Source organism: Marmota marmota, unplaced genomic scaffold (assembly GCF_001458135.2).
Source record: "Marmota marmota marmota unplaced genomic scaffold, marMar, whole genome shotgun sequence".
Taxonomy (NCBI): domain Eukaryota; kingdom Metazoa; phylum Chordata; class Mammalia; order Rodentia; family Sciuridae; genus Marmota; species Marmota marmota.
The window spans coordinates 22,523,121-22,543,608 of NW_025999990.1; the positions used below are offsets into that span (position 1 = coordinate 22,523,121).

Sequence of the window (20,488 nt, forward strand, 5' to 3'; positions counted from 1 at the left end):
TGGAGTATTGAGACAGCTTTGGCTTTGCTTCCCAGAGTTCTGATCTTTAAAGATGATTTTCAAACTCAGTTCCTGTCCCCTTCTACCTGTTAATTTTTACCTGAGCATGTAGCTTAGCACCAAGTGCAGCAGTTAGCCCAAGGTTCAAGCTGACTAATTCAAGTTCACTTAAAACACCAAAGATTAAAAAACTGAATGCTTAATCCTGTGTTCCTGGCGCCTTTTAAATTTATCCCATGTAAAACATCTGTTTGGGGTTGGGGATGTGTCTCAGTGGTAGAGTGCTATGCCTAGCATGTATAAGGCCTTGGAGTTTGATCCCCAACTCCAAAAACAAAACAAAACAAAAAATCAAATCAATAAATAAATAGTGTTAAGGGCAGGTAATGAGTTGCTATTCCCCTTTGTACTTGCATTTTAATAGAACATTTACTTTGCTATAAATTTCCCCTCATGCAGGAAGGAAGAACCTGCCCATTTGGTCACCTGTTCAATAGTGTCCTTTGGGCATTGTCTGTTCTACCTCCTAGCACAAGGGCAAAACTGAAGCGAAGGACAGAGCGGCACATGGGACTTCATGAACTTCTCTTGGCCAATGGAATCAAGGCAGCTGGCGACTCCTGAATCTGTTTACAGATGTGCTGAAAGTTGAGATTAATCTGCAGGATTGGATACAACGTTTGGATCGCTTGCCAAATGTGGGGTAAACTGACTTTGGCTGCTCTAAACCCTGGCTTCCACGGAAACTGAAGTTTCTCCCTTTCTCATCTTTTCTGAACTCCTTGGGCTTTACAGTTAGTGTTTGGCTTAGAAAGGGATTCAGTGTCTTTTATTATATAGTTTCCATGTCAACCCCAATGCCGCATGGGGAGGGACCTTGTATTTAAGGGGCAGCCACAAGCAGACAACAGCAATCTGCATGTTTTTGTTTTTTTTTTCTTTTTGTCCCTGGGGTAATTTTGAAGGAGACCATGTTGGTATTTCGAACTTAACCCTCCACTTTTTAATTTCTTTTCCCTTTGTAAGTGCCTCATCTATCATTTTCATGACTTTGTGGTCGTAGGCTGTCCTTCCTTCAAGAAGAAAGTAATCTGATAATCGAGCCTACATTAAGTATTCAGAATTGAGTGCGTTATTCCTTTAAGGGCTATTTAGATTTTAAAAGAGGTTAGAAGAAGAGGGCAATACTTAAACCCTATTTGTCTTCCATGCAAGAAACTTCTTTGACCCAGAATATAAAGTATCAGTTCCCATGAGCCAAGAATACTTAGACCTCTTTAAAAAAGTTCAGCCCTTTCTTGACTGGAGCATTAGTTCATTGTAGCTCAATTCATTTCATTGGTATTACTGCTAAATCAAAGGCACTGATAGATTATCTTTCTTCTTGATAACACAAAAGATTATAGAACTGTGAAGGGATATTGGGATAGGAGAGGCAGGGTTTGCCAAGCGATAGAGCAGAATGCCCCCAGAAGTTGGGCATGCATTGTTTGTGTAATTATTGACCACCACTACTGATTGATGTTCAAGGTGTGATCTGCTCTGAACTCTACTAACACCTTAAAGTCTTCAATCATTTTTAGACATCCGTTCTAGTGAAAAGATAAACTTAAAATAATAATTACCCTGGCACTCTACAAAGTACAATCATTTTGTTAGGACTGCAATATCAGTAGGAACATACATGGCAATATCATTAGTTACAATGGTTTAGCTGTATGTGACATAGAACATTGGTGAGACACAAGGTCCCTAGTTGAAATACATATGACATCCAACAAACAAGCAAAAAGTATTTCTACTACATTTATTCCTGACACAGAGAAGTTTGTTGAAAGAAGCTTTTCTGTCAATAATACATAACACAATGATGGTTGACGTTTGGAGCTGGAAGACAGAACCCTGGGGATGTATGTGACATGGTAGATAAACACATGAATACTAAGAATGTTGCATTTTTTCAATTGGCATTGGGGAAAAAAAACCCACTTGACTTGTATATCTACAAATATTTGGCTTTTATTTTTTTAGGTAAGCATGTGTTCCAGAAGCTGTATAGTTATAATAATGTCTTGTGTTAAAATAGAACTCATCATTTAGAAAGATGAGAAAACAATTCTTTAAATTTACCCTTCATGCATTTCCTCAACACACCCATATTTATTCTGTTTTTAAAGTAAAAATTTATTGAAATATATCATATATACAGAAAAGTATCCAAGTCACAAAGTGACTATGCACTTTGTCTCCACCCTGCAGAACAAGGAGAGGAACAGTACTAGGGTAGGAGAGGCTTCCTACACAGGGCCCTTGTCACAGCCGGACAGGACCATGACCTTGATTTTTAACACTACAGATTGATTTTTGTCTCCTTTTGAATACTGTGCATATAGAATTGCTGTGTTTCATCTTATATTTATAAAGTTTTATCTGTATTTATACAGCAACACCTACTGTTCTTTGGCAGGGTGGTACGATTCGTTCACCTTGTGGTGTGTAGTTTTAGTTTAATCCCTTTCATTGCTGTGAAGTTTGTCTTTGGAAGAGTTTACATCATATTATGTGGACTCATTCTTCTGTTGATAGACTTTGCCATTTATAATTTTGCACTATTTTGAATAGTGCTGCAATGACCATTATTGTACATGTCTTTTTGTAAACATACTATTCATATTTCCATTGAGTGTATGTTTTGGAGTTAAAATACCAGGGTAGAAGTTTTACTTAGCTTTAGTGGTGGCTGTTGATAATTCAAACTTTTATTGATGGACTCTGGGTGCTCTAGCCATCATCCACCTACAAGTAGTATTATTATTGGTATTTAATCATTGTAGCCTTTGTGTGTTGCTGTATTTTATCTTATTCTCAATTTTTATCTTACTTTCAGTATAATGTGGTATCTAATGGTTGAGCACTTTTCATATGTTAATTTGCCATTTGGATCTTGTGAAATTTCCCTATAAATGTTTTGTTAATTTTTCTGCTGTTTTTCCTATTGGTGCAAAGGAGTTCTTTGTATATGCAAGGGATGAGTCTTTTTTTGTGGTTGTTTTATATTCTAGTAATATGAAATATCCTCTCACTCTCACTTCTCTGTGCTTTTACTTCTCTCTCTCTTTTTATGTGGGGACTTTCTATGTTGCTGAGTCTACTCTTGAACTCTTGGTATGAAGGGATCCTCCTGCCTTAGCCTCCTGAATGCTGGATACAGAGTATGTCATCATGCCTGGCTCCTTTTAACTCCTAATGGCTTCTTTTCATAAACAAAGTTCTTAAATTAACTGAATTTATTAGTATTTCTAGTGCTTTTTGTATTTCTTCTGAAACAATTATTGGTTTTCCTTTAACATTTAGATCTGTAGTCCATCTAGGATTGATTTTTTACTTATAATAAAGTTTTGTACATAAGCACCATTTATTGAAAACCCCATCTCTTTCCCAAGGTACTATAATGTTATATTGTTGTAACGTGAGACGGGGTGACAGGCATAGATCAGTTTCTGGGTTCTGTATTCTATACTACCCACTTTGGTTTTTCTACCCTTTTGCCCATGGAACACTTTCTTAAGTACTCTAACTTAGAATTGTTTTTGCTATCTGACAGTATAAATTCTTCAACTGAAGACCCAAAACAGGATTTTTACTTCTCTAAGATTACTTGAGGTATTTTTAGCCCTTTGCATGAACATTTAAGCATTTAAATATTAGAATAAGCTTTTCAATTTATATATATATATATATATATATATATATACACACACACACACACACACACACACACACACACACATCTATTTTATTGGGATTAACTTGAACCTGTAGTTAATTTTGACATAATATCTTTACAATATTGAGTATGCCAACCCAAGGTCATGGTTTGTGCTTTAATTTATTTAGTTTTGCTTATGTTTCTCTCAGTAATACATCATTGTTTCTAATGTTTGTGTCTTGCATAGGTTTTGTTAGATTTATTGCTATACATTTAATGTTTTAGATGCTGCTGGGAATTTTAAATTATATTTAAAATATTTTTATTTGCTTGCTGCTTGTCTATAGAAGCACAATTGATAATTCCTTCAAATATTGTTTTGCCCATCTCCTCATTCTTGCTCTTCTCACTATAACTTCTTCTTCACTAAAAGCTCTTCTCAGGCTCTAATAATTATATATATTTTTTAAAAATATGCTTATATGTTTCATATGCACTTCTCCATGTTTTCTATTCTTCTTGCTTTCTGTATCTTTTTCATCTATCTAATTCAGTGCTTTTACACTGGTATTTTAATTGACTCTTGGGTACTTATTCAGGAAATATATTTTTCAGTTCTGAAATTTCTATTGATTCCTTTTTTTTAAAAAAATGAGTTCTGGTTACATTTCTATTTTTAAAATTTTTGTCCATATTGTTGACTATTTTATAATATTTGTATCACTTTAGCTTCAAAATGTTTAGTCTTCCCAAAGGCATTATCTAGATTAATTGCAAGTTAATTGTTTGTTTATTTTTCTCTTTGTTTCCAATTGTATGGATCTATTATCTTTAGCATGCTCAATAATTTTAATTGACTAGTTAATATTGTGGATAAAATTTGTTAATAACCAAATGATGTCACTTTCCTTCTTGAGAGTCACCTTTTTCTCTATCAGCAGATTCAATAGTGGCTAATCATTCTATGGCACCTGGGTTGCAGTTTTTGAAAGACCCAAACTACCTCAGATCTTTCTTCTCAGGTGTGAACTTGAAGCAGTTTCAATTGAGATGTGGCTCCTGAACATCAATTTTCCATCTTTAGGACTACCATATTATCAAAAGCTCTGTTCTGTTTTTCAGGGCTCCCAATTGTCCTTTAGTTTTAGAATTTGGCAAGTATCTTGAGGGAGAAATCATATGTGGACTTGGATTATTTCAAGTTTCCACTGTGGCATCTTCAGTCCTGTGAGTCTCCCAGTGATGCCAGCTACCTAGTCCCAGGAGTGGTCTTCCAATCAGGAAAGTTCTGGCCTGGATGTTCCTCCTCCTCTTCTCCTGTTAGTCAAATCATCCAGCACTCTTCAGGAAAGAGAGACTTCCAGTCATTAGCTCATCGCTCAGTTCTCACTCACTGAAATCTTGATTCATCTAAACATCACTGCCCCCCCAGCAATTTTTGGATGGCTTTAAGTATATGGTTTTAATATATTATAGGCTTTTCTAGTTTTTCTCTGGGAAATTCCATGAGCTGCTCTATCCATGCTGCTAGGAAGGAGCCCCTCCACTTGTTCTGAACTGAACATGTTTGCTGATGTGGCTCACTCACCAAGTATTGCCCTCTCACCCTCTTCCACTCCTTAACTCCTTCTTCTGTCCACATGCAATTCATGTTTCATGATTCCAGATCATGCCTCATCTGTTCCTTGATGTTTTCCTGGGTACCTTAGAAGTCACTCTGGCTGTTCCTCTCCTAAACATAGAAAATGGTTTTTTGTTTTGTGTGTGTATGTTTTTTTAGCATAGAAAGTCTCACTCTTGATTTTCTTGGTCTATTCTTTAAATTATGAATTGATTTTGTGCATGTAAGGTTTCTGTCCATTTGAGTATTCTGGACTCATAAGACATTTTTTCCCCTGTTCTTCACAACATATAGCATAGCTCTGATTAGCAGTGTGTCCTTTATTCAAATATTTAAAAACAAAAACAAATTTTATAGCTGTATTATCTTCTGGGTATAAACACTCCTCTTTTCATTTCAAAGTGGAAAATAGAGTTAATCATTGTAGGTCTTCTCCTTGAAAGAATTAAACTGAGAAAGAATTCAAGGAAATCTGAATACTGTGTGTTTTAGAAATAAAGATAAAAAGGCTGTGTACTATTTGTAAGCTCTATGATTGTGTGTCTTGCCACTTTTTTTTATTGACCCCCTAATGACTTCTCTAATGTCTTTGTGTTGCTAAAATGAAATACAGTCTCTGGGAGGGGCTGTATATATGATCCAATACAGTTTTACCACCCAATTTATAGTTGACAAAACAATGAGCAAAACTTACTTTCCCAAGGAACACAGTACATAGGTAGTAGTTGACATCAATGCACTCTCTTTTCTACATTTATCTTATACTTCAGTGTTTTTAAACTGAGTTATCTTGGATTTACTTGAAGTGATCCTGATAATCAGACAGTCAAAACTGAGAAAAGAGGCAGAAGCCCCAACCTGAATCTTGCATGAATACCTGGGCTGGGAGTGAGATCATCTCACTCTCAGGCATTGTTTTTCAGACAGTCTTTGCTTATTCATTAGTTCTTATTAGACGTATAAATGATTGTGTGCTGTGTGTTCGTGTATGTGTAAAATAATCTCTGCATGAAAGTCATTTTGCTAATTGTATTAGAAGTGAAAAGAAAGAGATTCAATAACATAATGATTTTTAGAAAAGAGTAATTGGACTACATTTAAGAATGGAATGCATTAGAAGTATGGGACCAATAATGATCTGAAGGGTGTAATTTGAAATTTCATTTATAGTTCGTAGCATATTAAAGGGGAAATTATGTGTTATTTTGGTATTCTAGAATTTGAATCTTCATATTCCTTCTGATTTTAAATGGCCTTCACTCGAAGTTCACTTTTGTTGTTTTCCTGGATGTTCTATTTCTTCCAAATGATTGCTACCTCATTGAGGGCAAAGATCAGTTATATTCTTCCCCACCCTCTGCACTTGGAGCTAAGTTCAAGTCCATAACAGGACATTTGTTCATTTTCTCTGGATGAGGAAGTCCTTTGATGTTCACAACTATTTCTGTCTCTCCGCCTTTGAGACAGAGGAGAAGATTAAATTTACTGTCCCCTCATGGTTGGGTGGGGACATGTGACTAATTTTAGTTAAGGAGTTGTGAGAAGAATTGTTGTATGCCACTTCCAGGCCAGAGCATTTAATTACCAATGAGTCCCACAAGAATACTCTTTCTCAGTGCTGCCAGGACTGTCAACATCCAGGTAGTGGCTGTTCTATCAACCTGGGGCCTGATGTGAGCTTGCAAAGGAACTGAGCCCTCTGCCCACCTAAGATGGGTATGTAGTTTGGAACAGAAATGAACATTCATTGCTCTCAAAAGTTAGAATTTTGAGGTGTCTGTTAGGATAGCACTATTGACCCATCCTGAATGAGACACTATTTCTGAGGTTTCCATGTCCAGATTGCTTTAGGATAAGACCAGACATGTGGAAACAACTGCATCACAAATTCATTTTCTTGGCTAACTAGGCAGCAGGAACACTGGTACCATCTTTTCCTACCCAAAGGTAGAAGCAAATTGGTTCTACCAGAAGTATGGGCACTTAGGAGAACAAATCCATACAAAATCAGATTATGTTATTGGTGCCACCATGATGGGGTACTATAGGAGACCTGAGTACTTGACCAAATTATTGTCATGTATTATTAGTGATGTAACACCTGATGAAGGGTTCTGTCTATGCATATATTTGAATGTACTCTCTAGGCTTTAGACATGCTTTTCAGAGACCATTTATGAACACCATATTTTTCCTCTGAGTATTTGAAAAATGTCTTTCCTACCTTCACTCTGTGCTCTCAGATCCTGTGGAATGAGTACATTTTTAAGGAAGAAAACAATCAATTTTCCAGCAGCATATTATGACCTTGAATACTTGGTCACATCCTCCCTTAGCAGTTTCTTCTGGTGTATTAGCATTCTTGTACTTCACAATATCTTTACCTTTTCAGCTACTCTCAGGTTAGTACTCTCATGTATTTCCTGATTATTGTGTCTTTTTAGATTGAGGGCATGCAATTGGGGCACTGAAGAAGGTTCCTCATATAGGGATGCTGGCAATCTTCCTGCACAGATATAAAAGTTCACTTCTAGAGTCCTTCCTGGCAGTACTCTGAAGGAGTACCTATACTGTTGGAGCAGTATAGGTAACTCCAGTGGGAAGACAGGCCACAAGAATATCTAAAATTTTGCATGGGAAAGAAGGGAATACGTTATTTTTCAGATTCTTATTATCTATTGTCAATATTCCTGGTTAATGTCATAGAGATCCAAAGTCAACTAAAATAAATAAATAAATAAACAAATAAAAACAAAAGAGATTCTCTACTTTGACTACTTTGCAGATTTTTTGATGTTGTTATTGTGTTCATTCTATATTTATTGAGAAGCAAAAAAAACAAACAAGAAAATTAGACAAAATAAAATCCAAACCTTTTGCAATATGGTGAAGCCCTGGGGAAAACAGATATGAGTTAGAAACTCATCCATCCATCCATCCATCCATTCTTTCAAGTATTTTTAATTTGTTCATTCAGCAAATAAATATGGAGAATAATACATGGTTTTCTGAAAACAAGAAAATAGATATCAATAATTCTTCATCCTAACAATTATTATATGTTTTTATATTAAGGAGAGCTCTTCAAAATATCTTGTAAGTATTCTTATTGAGTTCTCAGTGCTGTGTTTTTATTGTTTTGTTTTGTTCATTTCAGAGAGGAAGAATGGAAGAATGTGAAGCCAGAAAAACTTTGTCCTCTGTCCAAGGTCAACACAGCAGGTCAGTGGCACACTGTGACATTGACCCAGGTTGTTGGTCCCCGAGCTTGTGTCCTAAACCTCCATACTAGGCTGTTTTCCCTTGTTATCTATGGAGCTTATCATCAAGAAAATGAGAATAGCCACAAAGTTGTCCCACACTCAGTGTTTGGGGCTCACCAGAGATTGGCAGAGTGGGTAAGAGTCTGGGTTCTTCAAAATGTCCCATTTTTATTTGTGTCTTCAATATCACCATGTGGTGGCATCTTCTTTGTAATTTCTTTTTTTTTAAATTTGTTTACTTAGTTACACATGACAGTACAATGATCTTGACATATCTTACATGTGAATCATATGGGATATAATTTCTCATTTTTCTGAGTATACAGGTTGCAGAATCACATTGGTCATGCAGTCACATATATACACGTAGTAATAATAATGTCTGTTTCTGAGACTAAGACTCTTGGAAGAAAAGAGTGAGGAGTCTTACCACTTTCCTTTGAGTTTATAGTTATTAAAATCAAGGTCTAGGGTGGCCCTAAGCAAAGCCCGAAAGGGAAGGATATAAAGCATCCCAAGGAGAAAATTTGTCAGAGCTAAGGAAGTGGTGATGGCAGAGTCCTGGATTTGTGACACACACACAAAAAAAGACAGGACCAATCATCGCAGAGAAGTTCTGGTTCTAGGGCTTCCCAATGCTTTCTGCTCATGATGCTCTGGGATCTCATGGAGGAAAATGTGGATGTGAACTGAATGTGTTGTACTGTTAAAATGCTCTAGCCTTTTTCATTGTGTATTTGTGTCTGAGACGTACTGGTACACCCGTGTCTCTGTGGTACATGGGGATTTAGCATTGCCATCAACACCAACACCTCCCTACCAAGGAGCTCTCCCAGAGGCCCACAGTGGGGGAAATCAGATCTCCAGGACAGTGTCTCTGAAGTGAGTCATTGTGCATCCCTATTGCAAAAAGAAAACAAAATCCAAAAACACCTGTAATATACATAATGATTTATGTATAAATTATAAATACACATATAGATTATAAGTGTTCTGAACATGCACAAAATATAATATCCAGATGGTGCAAGGTAAAATACAGAATATTATAAAACATCTCCTGAAATACAATGGCTTCATAGCTATCAAGAGCTATCCAAAGACTCTATATACACTAAGGTGAGATTAAAAATTTATACTGCAAATAGGTCTAATTAAATAATTCGCTGTTCTCGCCTCATAATGTTCCCAGTGAAGAGTTTATACTATATACTATTTCAGCTCTATTTTCTTGTTATCCATTTGTGTCTGCATTAGCACTGTAAACTTCAACTCATGGTTATTTTGCAGGAAGATTTTAAGCTAGTTTGCCTTATTGTGGAGGTAATGTAGTCAATACTAGACAACATTACCCACAAATACCCGTAATAAGGCACAAATGAGCTGCAGCTTATGTAGCTTTACTTGTAAAGCAAAAGGAAAATGAGGCTTCCACTTCCCATCCTTTTGCTTTTAAAAATTCCTACTCTTTCTTGAGGATTCCCGAGCATTGAACCTTGGAGTGGGCAAGAGACCTTTTCGCACAGTGTTCAGCACATGCAATTAAATGACCATAAGTCAACTTTTTAATTTGAAGATAACCTTAAATAGAAATTCTAATGATTTCCTCGAGCATCTCACAGGTCATCTTACCAAACTAACTTTGGAGTCCACTCCTTTGAAACCCCATTTTCAAGTAGATATTTCTGATAAGGTGTTTCTTTTTAAAATTTGTTCTAATCAGTTATAATTGATAACAGAATGCTCTTCGATTCATTGTACACAAATGGAGTTGCTTTTGACATCACACAGATCATCAGTTTAGATACTGGGTGATGATCAGAATTACAAAAGGGTTTAGATGTTTTAAAGAGGCTGAGACCATTGTTTAGCTAAAAAGGATCAAGGGTGTGCATTGAGGAGAGGGGATTCAATCAGATCATTGAACAGGGGCAGGGATGCTGATAAAAATATAGGTACTCCTGGTGAAGGAAGAAAGAATTGAGCAAATACTGAGAACTCAAGGAAGTCAGTTTAGGGGATAAAATCATGAGTTTAATTTTAGACATAATAGGTTTGCAGTATTGGGTAGGCATACGGTAGCAAAGTCCCTCAAGTAGGTGGATCTTTGGGGTTTGTGTTTTGAAATAATCTCAGGAGTAGAAACGTTGATTTAAGATAAAAAGATTTCGGAAGAAAATTACTAAAGTCAGAAGTGGTTCATCAAGAGAGTGGTGAGAAAATAAAGAGTGCCTTTATACATAATGATTATATCAAATGCTCTTTGGAAGGCCTACTCTTTTTGGGTTTCTTTATCTTTCTGAAAAGCTGAAGCTATTGGAAGAGTGATTACCAGATTTGTGAGTTTTGTGGCCAAAATCTATTAAAATCCCAGTGCTGAACATGGACACTCATAGAAATTTTCCCATTGGAAGGGACAGTTTGGTCATGTGGGTGGCAAAGAGAGAATCAGATTGGAATCATTTGAGAACATGAATTAGGACTTCTCAACAGTGATGAATATTTAAAGGTATATGATCATGACAGAAACAGATTGTGTATTAATATTGAAGTACAAGATCAAGAGGATACTCTTTGAAGCATTAAGGAAACAATTAAAAAATTAAAGCAAGTCCTACTGAACTGGCTCACCAAATACTGATGGCATTCCCAACTTTAGCCAGAGTCATAACAGATGACAACACAGTGTCTTCCCTAAAGTGTGTGTGTGTATATATACACACCTATATATAGCTATATTTATATATGTATATATACCTACAGATATATATATATACCTATACATATATACAGATATATATATATATATATATATATATATATATATACACACATACATATATAGAGATATATATACACATATACATATATACATATATATATATATATTTACGTACCTACATGTAAATATATATATATCTATATATATATATATATATAGATATATATATAGATAGATATATATATAGATATAGATATATTTGGAATATATAAGTGTATATCTATATCTCTCTATATACCTCTATCTATATAATATGTATTACATACATATTATATATATACATATATATATATATGTAGGTAGAAATTTGAATGGGATAATTAATTGTCTACGTAGTGGTAAGGGTAATGGTACTACAGGTATTTTAGGGAATAATTTGTTCTTATTTATTGAGGAGAAACTTATGCTGCGTCTTGATGAGTTGCATTTTTTTGTATGGAATTAAAAGTATTTTATTCATAATTTTTAATGTCAATGCACGAGGTATCATTATTGTTCTGTTTGAATATTTAGAGCACTGAAGTATATAGCATTAGGGTTTCTTCAGTATGCTCTTGAAAAATGTGACGCATGAAACTTCAGAAACATGTACCTGAGATGATGAAAATGTTATTTGCATATATGCATATCCCACAATGAAACCTATTATTCTGTAAAATTAAGAAGTACTAATAAAACTGCATCCATGATGTAGAAGTGACAGGCACCAACGTCAAGAAGCACTACTAGGACACTGTGGGGTGAGCCCTGGATTTAGAGTCACACTTCTATTTATCTCCATTTCCAGACATTGAATAAGCCCAACATCTTGAAAAAAAAATCTTCATTTTCAAAGTAGAGTTGGTCGTTTCCATGCTAATTGCCTCTCAAAGTTCTTAAGAAGACCCAGTGAGATCAAGCGACTGATGCTATGAAAACTGGAACGCTCTGAAGCAAGGCCAGGCAAAATGTCCATTTATACGCCTCTTTCCTTATGTATCAAGTTATATGCATATTTTTTTGTCTTAAGAAATCTTTTTTCATTAAACTAAATATTGTTTCTAGCAAGAGAAGCCTTTCAAGTAAGGTCGATATTATTATTCCTCACAAGTTTCATCTTGATTTATAAACATTTTATGCCAAGAATAATGCTGTTTCAAAGACAATAAGTGCCTGTTTTTGCCTGGGGCCACTGGAAGCCCTGCAAAAGAGTCAGGAGGAATTAAAGACCCTTAATCATATTTCCCCATTTTTAACTGTTAGTTTTTATACTTCTGAGCCATTTCTCTCCTTTTGCTGGGCTCTACTGAGGCCCATAAATCTTAATTAAAGATGCAATTTTTTTCTTATGAAATCTGAGCTGCAAGAAACCTTTCATGTTTTTTATTTTTAAGACTAGCTCCATGTGTCGGCTCATAAAACAAATAAGACTTTTACACTCAAAGGATTTTGAAAGCTGTTATTGCTGCTGTCATGTGGAGCTGGTCCCATAATTATTATTATTGTTATTGTTATTTTATTTTTTTACACATGAGCTTCTGATTTTTTCGTACAAGCACAATGGGAAAAAAAAGGAACCTACACCAGGCTGGTGTAGGTTTAGAAAGCAGAAATGTGATTCAAAGAATATGAAAGAAATATAAGTCCTAGATTCTGATGGTGAAGGAAGGACTTTCCAAATGGCACTGGGTATAGGATCTTCCTGACCGGGTCCCCTCTAAGGAACATTTATTTAATGGGAATCTTCTCTTGACTGGAGTCTAATGGATAAGATACGCAAGGCATCTGTAACTACATTCTTTACACTTTCAGACTTGGAGAATGAGCTGAAATTTAGACCTCTGGACCTAATATTGTGATAACAGGTTCCAAAATGGCTGGATCTAAATAACAGGTACCTGGGAAGACCCGATTGTGTTCTAGATGATATTGCTCAGGAAGAAAGATGATTCCAATAATGTTATACAAACGTCTAATGAGATGAGCGGCAATGTCAACTTAGAGGCAGGAGCTAGAAAATTGATCTCATAGGACAGAGTAGAGCAGTGGTTACTCTGGGAAGGGTGCAGGAGAGTTTGGGATGGAGAGAGGATGGTTAATGGGTACAGAGGTACAATTGTACAGGAGGAAGAACTTCTAATATTCTGTAGCTGGGTAGGATAACTATGGCTGACAACAATTAATTGGACATTCCAAAATGCTAGTAAAAGAGATTTTGAATGTTCCTACACTTTACATACATGTGTTGCACTTTCATACTGTACTGCATAAATATGTATAATTACTCTATGTCAATTAAAATGGAAATATATATATACACATATGCTATATATATATATATATATATATATATATATATATATATATATTTTTTTTTTAATTCAGTGCCCAAAGGCTATATGATACAAACCACTGGATTTGTTAGGTATCAAATGTTTGAATTCCATTGGTCTCCTATAATTCATGAATTGCATTAACACTCCCAAGATCATTTCCAGTCTGACCTCAACATGTCTTTGACCCACATCTCCAACTGTGTGCCGGGTCCCACAAGCACACGTTTCCCCCTGTTCATTCAGAGAAAGCACAGGCAATGCTTTCCAAATCAACTTTATTCTTCTGCAACTCTGTGACTTCGTGTGTATTGCTAGGTACAGTGGGAAAGGAGCCATTGTGTAATGAACTTAGTGTAGGTTTTAAACTTAAGAGGTTCAATTAAGAGCTGAGTAACCAAAGGCAAATTATTCTGTTTATCTGAGTCTCTTTTTTGCTCATCTAGAAGTTGGAGACAAAAAATACCTCCTGGTGTTGATGTGAGGATCACAGGTGATGCGTGAAATTCTCCTAGCACATCTGCAGAGAAAGAGATGCTCATTCCTGGAAGCAAAGGCTCACTCTTCCTCCTTCTGCTTGAAGTGTAACAGCCTCCACCCTCTGAGTTTCTACTCAGTTTCTAAGATTCCATTAAGTCATACCTCATTTGTGAAGAGTTTGATAAAATTCTCAGAGACATGTGTGAATGAGGGTAAATAATTTGGCAATGAATGGCAAGATGGTTGAGAGGAGGGAGGAGCCATCAAAACCCTTTTATACTTGTTGCCAAGGCACATTTCCCACAGAAGGGGCCTTTGTCCCCTTGCCTGATTCTGTCTTCTCAGGCAGCTGTCAGCTTTCTTTGAAGGTTTGCTTGTCTCCCTCTTCCTGTCCTACAACCTTATCCCTACTCTTCCTCCAAAGTGTTCCCGTCTCCCTGAGGGCTTTTCCCAATGCTCCTGTTGGCAGGTTGACATTTCACTTAGCACCTGGTTCACACCTTGAGAAGTGATAGATGTTATTAATCCTTTTATCACATTAAGTTTTCTACATCATTTTTGCTCTTTTGTTGGGTTTTGTATGATGTTGTTCTTCAGCACCCTTGGACCAAGAATTGCAAGGCTTCTTTGAATCATATGTGCACAGGATGGGAAAGGTTGACCTACTAAGTTTTTACCCTCATTGTCTTTTACATGAAGAATAGGAGGCTCAGAATAATGAAAAAAAGGCTTTATCAAGTCAATATTAAAGCTGATTAAGGCACTGACCCATGCCTCATGTTTCTAACCAGTAACTGTCTACATCTTTGCTGATCCTTTAGCCTCATTCAACAGTACAGCACAGAGAATTCTCCAGAAAACTCCCAAAGTTGGGAATTAGAGAGCCAAGATAATGATAATGTTTTGGAGCTGTGTGGGGTCAGCTTTAAACCAAAAGATTCCCTTTCTTTCTTTTTTAAAATTTATTTCTTATTTTTAAATTTTTGGGTACCAGGGATTTAACTCAGTGGCATTCAACCACTGAGCCACATCCCCATCCCTATTTTGTATTTTATTTAGAGACAGGGTCTCACTGAGTTCCTTAGTGCCTTACTGTTGCTGAGGCTGGCTTTGAACTTGTGATTTTCCTGTCTTAGCCTGCCAAGCTGCAGGGATTACAGGCATGTGCCCCACCAACCCTGCAAAGAATTCCCTTTCTATACTAGTCTTTTGAATAGAGCCAATTAGATTGATGTATGTCATGACGAGGTGGGTGGATGTGAATGTTTCAGGACAGGCTTCTGGAGGAATCTGCAGATGAAGCAAATTTTCCCATGTGGTTGGCTGGACAGAGTTCAGAGAAGTGTCAGAAGTACCAGCAGACAACCCAACTAAACTGAATTTCCTACCCAATATTATTACTCAATTTTATCTCTTCCTGATGGATACTAACAATGTTTTTCAGAGACTCATGTTTAAGGAGATTAGGACAGTGTGGCTATGGCTTTCTTGAAATTCAAAGGGGAGAGGAAAAGAATAAATATTTATTGAGCACTTACACAGAGTCTGGTAATTTTATATACCTGTTCTCATGCAAATCTTCATAAAATCTTAATAAGTTTGGGAGAAAGGTTCCTGTTTTGTACATGAGGTAATTGAAGCTTAGGGATAATGACAAATTTCCCAAAGGTACTCAGGAAACTTGAGCCAGTTTGTTGACTTATTTAACCTAGAGAAGATGAGAGGTATAAAGACTTCATCATTTTACGCAACTGAATTGTAGAAACCAATTTTCTGTTTATGTTGATTTCAGCAACACTCATGACTTTTGTCTATAATTTTCTTCCATTATCTTAAACTAGGCATTAATTTTGTTTTACTTACTGATGGTGATTTTGGGAAATCAGTTGAGACAATGGATTGGACTGTGCTTTGAAATGAAATGCTATAATAATAAAATTTATACCACTGTTTCAATACAACTTACATATTGAACACGTATGGAAAACCTAAGGCATATACAAATTTCTACATTGTCATTCAAATTCTTTAAATATTATCCAAAAGTCTTTAAGATATCTCATAATGTATTCTATACCACTAGTAGACCATTAAATAATACAATATCATTAATCCAACTGTTGTTTATCTATGAATGAAAATGAGATTATTAAAACTCAAAAGTTATATTTTTGGTACTCCAAATAATCTGACCTTTCGATAGTCTATATCTTTAGTGGTTAGCAGGAGATAGATAAAATTCAAACTGCATTGTCCCGGAGTGAGGTAGCACATGTCTATAATCCCAGCTATTTGGCAGGCTGAGGCAGGAGATTTGCAAGTTTGAGGCCAGCCTCAGCAATTTAGTGTGATCCTGTCTCAAAAATTAAACATTAAAAAAAGGGCTGGGGATGTGACTTATTGGTAGAGTGCTTGCCTAATGTGAGAGGTCCTGAGTTCTATGCCCAGAAGTAGAAACAACAACAAAAATTGCCTTGTCATTTTTATTTTCATATTAGGTTCAAATCTTTTCTCTAAACAATGAAAAATAAAATTGATATTATCAATAGTATTGGTTCAAACATTGGTCATTTATATGGACAAAGCAATGTGTTGGTGTTTAGAATACCATAATTATGGAGCTTACAGTAATTTTCTATTTATCAAGACAGAAGAATACATAATAATTTTCCTTTCTGACTTTGTTTTACACTTGGATAATGATTTTTTCGTTAGCATATGGGGCCAAATGGCCTTCTTAAATGCAGGCACAGACACAAATGACTTTGTATTATTTTTCTTGAGAATAAAAATATGAAGGATGACTAAAAGTAAAATTAATTTTCATAGAAAGCTTAAAGAAAATCTCATAATTATATTACCAGTTTGTGTTTCTGGTTTGTTACTGGTTAAGAAAACAAAGGGGTCTTGAACAGGTTACCTGAGTGCACCCACACTGGGGCTTAGGTGCTATCAATGTAATGAGGACAGAGTTAAGTGACACCACACTCTTATGCATTCATTTGCACAAACACATGGACACAGGGGCTGAGGTATCTCCCATGAAAAAGTCCCAGGGAACGGAAGTTCTGAACATATTTTGGCAGTGGAAGCTGAGATTTGGTCTGATTCAACTCCTTTGGGATAAGGTGACAAGGCATGTGCTATCACTTAGATCTTGAATGTCCCCCAAAGGCCCATGTGTTAAAGGTTTAGTCACCCAGCTTGATGCTATTTGGAGGTGGTAAAACCTTTTTAAAGGTAGTGCCTAGTGGAATATCTTTAGGTCATGGGTGGTTGCCTGTTAGAAGGACTGTGGGACCCCAGACCCTTCTTATTCCTCTATTTTTCTTTCTGGCCATAAGGTGAACAGTTTTGCCATGCTATATGCTCCTGTCAAAGTGTACTACTTCATCATAAGCCAAAAGCAACAGAGCCTGTTGACCATGGATTGGAACCTTTAAAACTCACTGAACAAAAACCTTTTCTCTTTGTAAGTTGATTTTCTCAGATGTTTGTCATAGTAATGGAAATCTGATTAATATTGTATGTATTTGAGTTGAACATTGTATCACCAAAAGTCACTACAGTTTTATGTTCATGACTCTTGCTTTTGGAACTACTCCTTCCCAGCCTTCATCTACAGAAGCTCTATAGTGTAGAGGATGATCTTATGTCAGAGGAATTGCTACATGAGTTTTTGGCTCAAAGGTGCAGCAGTTCTATTCTGGATCCAGTAGGTCAGACACATTCTTATGTCTCATGGCAATATCAGACACTAGGGCCTAGTCTAGCTTGGAGAGTCCATTCTGGGAAGCTAATGGAATCACAAGGCTGTGGAGGATCTGGATAGGGCTGGCTGATTCTTGATGTATTTGAGCCTCTCTCTAGTGGTTCCAAGAACTATTTGAAGGAGAAGAGCTCTGGAAAAACCTGGCCTTCTAGCCATCACAATTTAGTTATAATTATCAGTAGTGGCATGTTGCATTTTCTGGGTAAGAAAGATTCTGGGATTGCCAGTAATAATTAAATAATTAATAAACAAGGAGATCTATGGTGAACACACACTTATTTATGCAAATCATTTGGATAAAGCTCTCCATTGAAAAAATTTTTCCAAACCACATCCTTAAAATTTTTTTTTAAAATGTAGGCAAATTTATACTATTGACACTAACACTGCTTTTAATACCAGGTATCATTATTATTAACTTGGGGGAGCTAGGGAAACCAGGGAAATGGTAACACAGACATTGATTATAATACAAGTTGTGTGAAAGAGAGGGCGGGGAGAATAGAGTTAGGGGAGAATGTTGCTATAGCCTGCATCAATATTAGAGTGTGGTCATTTACGAGTTGCTTCTTAATAATAGGGACAACTTTGTAAAATCTACCCAGTTCTAGGAATATGAAAAGAAGGACAGATAGAGGAACCATACTGAAGATGTTGTTTTATTGGTATATTTGAAATATAAAGTAGGATTAGTTAAGCTCCACAGAGCATAGTCATACTCAGTCCTGGTAAGTCAACACAATACCAATAGCTCAGTCAGTTTTTCCCTGTGGGAAGGAGAAAATTTCTGCATTATTGGACTCCAGGGACAGGTACGACTATTGTCTGTTCTGTTTCACTCATTTTGTCCATTTTCCTTCAGAGAATCATATACAATGCGTAACATGAATTTCAAATTATTTAGGGTACACTGTGAGGGCAAGTACCAAATCAGTCATGCCTAACATAGTTATTAAAAATGAAGAGCATTATTTTAGAAGAAATTAAAAATGCTACTAGGGATAGGTAGGACCTTATATTGACACTGGTTTCAGGATTCATGCCAACAAAATTGTCATGAGGTCCATGGATAGGCTCATGAATTCTGCCCAGCAGTTTTTATATCTAGAGACATACTTGCATTGTTCTGTTAAGAGGAAACGCATCTTTCATATTTTCAAAAAAATTGTATTAGCCTTTCCAGTTGCTATAACAAACAAGTCCAAATACCTTAAAGATTTTTTTTCTCACTCATAACCAACTCAGTTCAGTTGGAGTGGTTAGAAGAACATGTTCAGCTGAACATGAGTAAGTAATGACTGAGTTTCTTTTCTTTAGTTCTTCATGACCTCTTTGGAGTTTTCCATTTAATGCTCTGCATCCAGCCAACTCATAATAAAATATGGAATGTGGCTAATTCTGTAGGACCCACAAGTGTTTATATCACATCTGCCAATATTGCATTAGTCAGAACTCATCCCATAGCCTTTTGTTGTAGATTAAAACAAAAGTTGAGAAATGCAGTTTTCCTGGTGTCCAGAAGGAAAATGAAATGTTTTGGTGAATACTCAGAATGGTTTCTTCCATAAGGTTGATGACTCATAAATTTTTAGGAAACATTGCTTTGGTCATTCACTCGTGAAAGGATATGTTTTGCAGGGTACCATGGCTCAGGTTGCCAGGACTATTGGGTCACAGAGACATTATTAGAATGGAGTTAGTGTGGTAGCATATTTTTCAAAAGCAATTTGGAAATGTTCAGATCTTTCTAGGGTCTCAAGAGAGATCTTCGAGACTTAACTCTCTATGTTCCTATAGCACTTTCCATCATTCATTCTCTGGTGAGGAAAAAAGAACAACAAATGAGAGAGAAGATTCTAGAAAAGTCCCAAGCACCTGCCAATCTCTGGATGAGACTGACTACCTTAAGGAACACGGAGAGCACATCTTTCACAGTTTATTCCCACATTTTTAGTAGGGAGGGCATATGTCTAGAATAGTCTAGGGCTTGAAAGTGAGAACTGAGCCATGCTTATGGCAGCACTGCTTAAGGAAGTGGTGTTGCAACTTGGTTACTTGGCAATTGTTATTTGCTTCTTGTCATTCTATAAAAACTTGTGAAAGTGTTTGCTGTTGTAGCTAAGATCTGGTCCACTGATATAAAAGATGTCCAGATCCTCAGATTTGTGGTGTGGGTTTCCGTCAACTCTTAGGAATGTTTCCTTTGAATGTTGGTTGCACATTCTACTCATTCTCTTCACAGTGATCATAGTAAACATGAATTAGCTTGTATAAAGAGAGGTAGAACAGAGATTGAGGGAACTGAATGCACCTTATCAAATTTTGAATTCATATGGGAAAAAGAACACAATGACAATATTATTTTATAAATGAGCCAAAACTTCTCTATTTTTATGAAAAAAAATGATGATTATTGCACAAGCTATTTCTTTAAACACTCTCTAATCTTAGGATGGATATAAATCATTGATTTCAAAATCTTCTTGATTACATACCTTTGTTATAAAAATTGTGATCATGGACTCCAAGTACACTTTCTTTTATTTATA

At 36.1% G+C, this 20,488-nt stretch overlaps 1 long non-coding RNA gene across 2 annotated transcripts in view; it reads left to right on the forward strand.

The window, feature by feature from the left end:
* Positions 1 to 504: 504 nt before the first annotated feature.
* The window catches only part of LOC125617732, a 75,219-nt gene continuing 55,235 nt past the window's right edge, over positions 505 to 20,488 (forward strand). The window contains exons 1-2 of one of the 2 annotated variants that reach the window (XR_007348830.1): positions 505 to 703; positions 8,488 to 8,552. This is a non-coding gene — a long non-coding RNA (uncharacterized LOC125617732). Of the gene's footprint in view, positions 704 to 3,123; positions 3,213 to 8,487; positions 8,553 to 20,488 lie in introns of those variants that run through there. The other variant, XR_007348829.1, reaches the window with a different exon arrangement.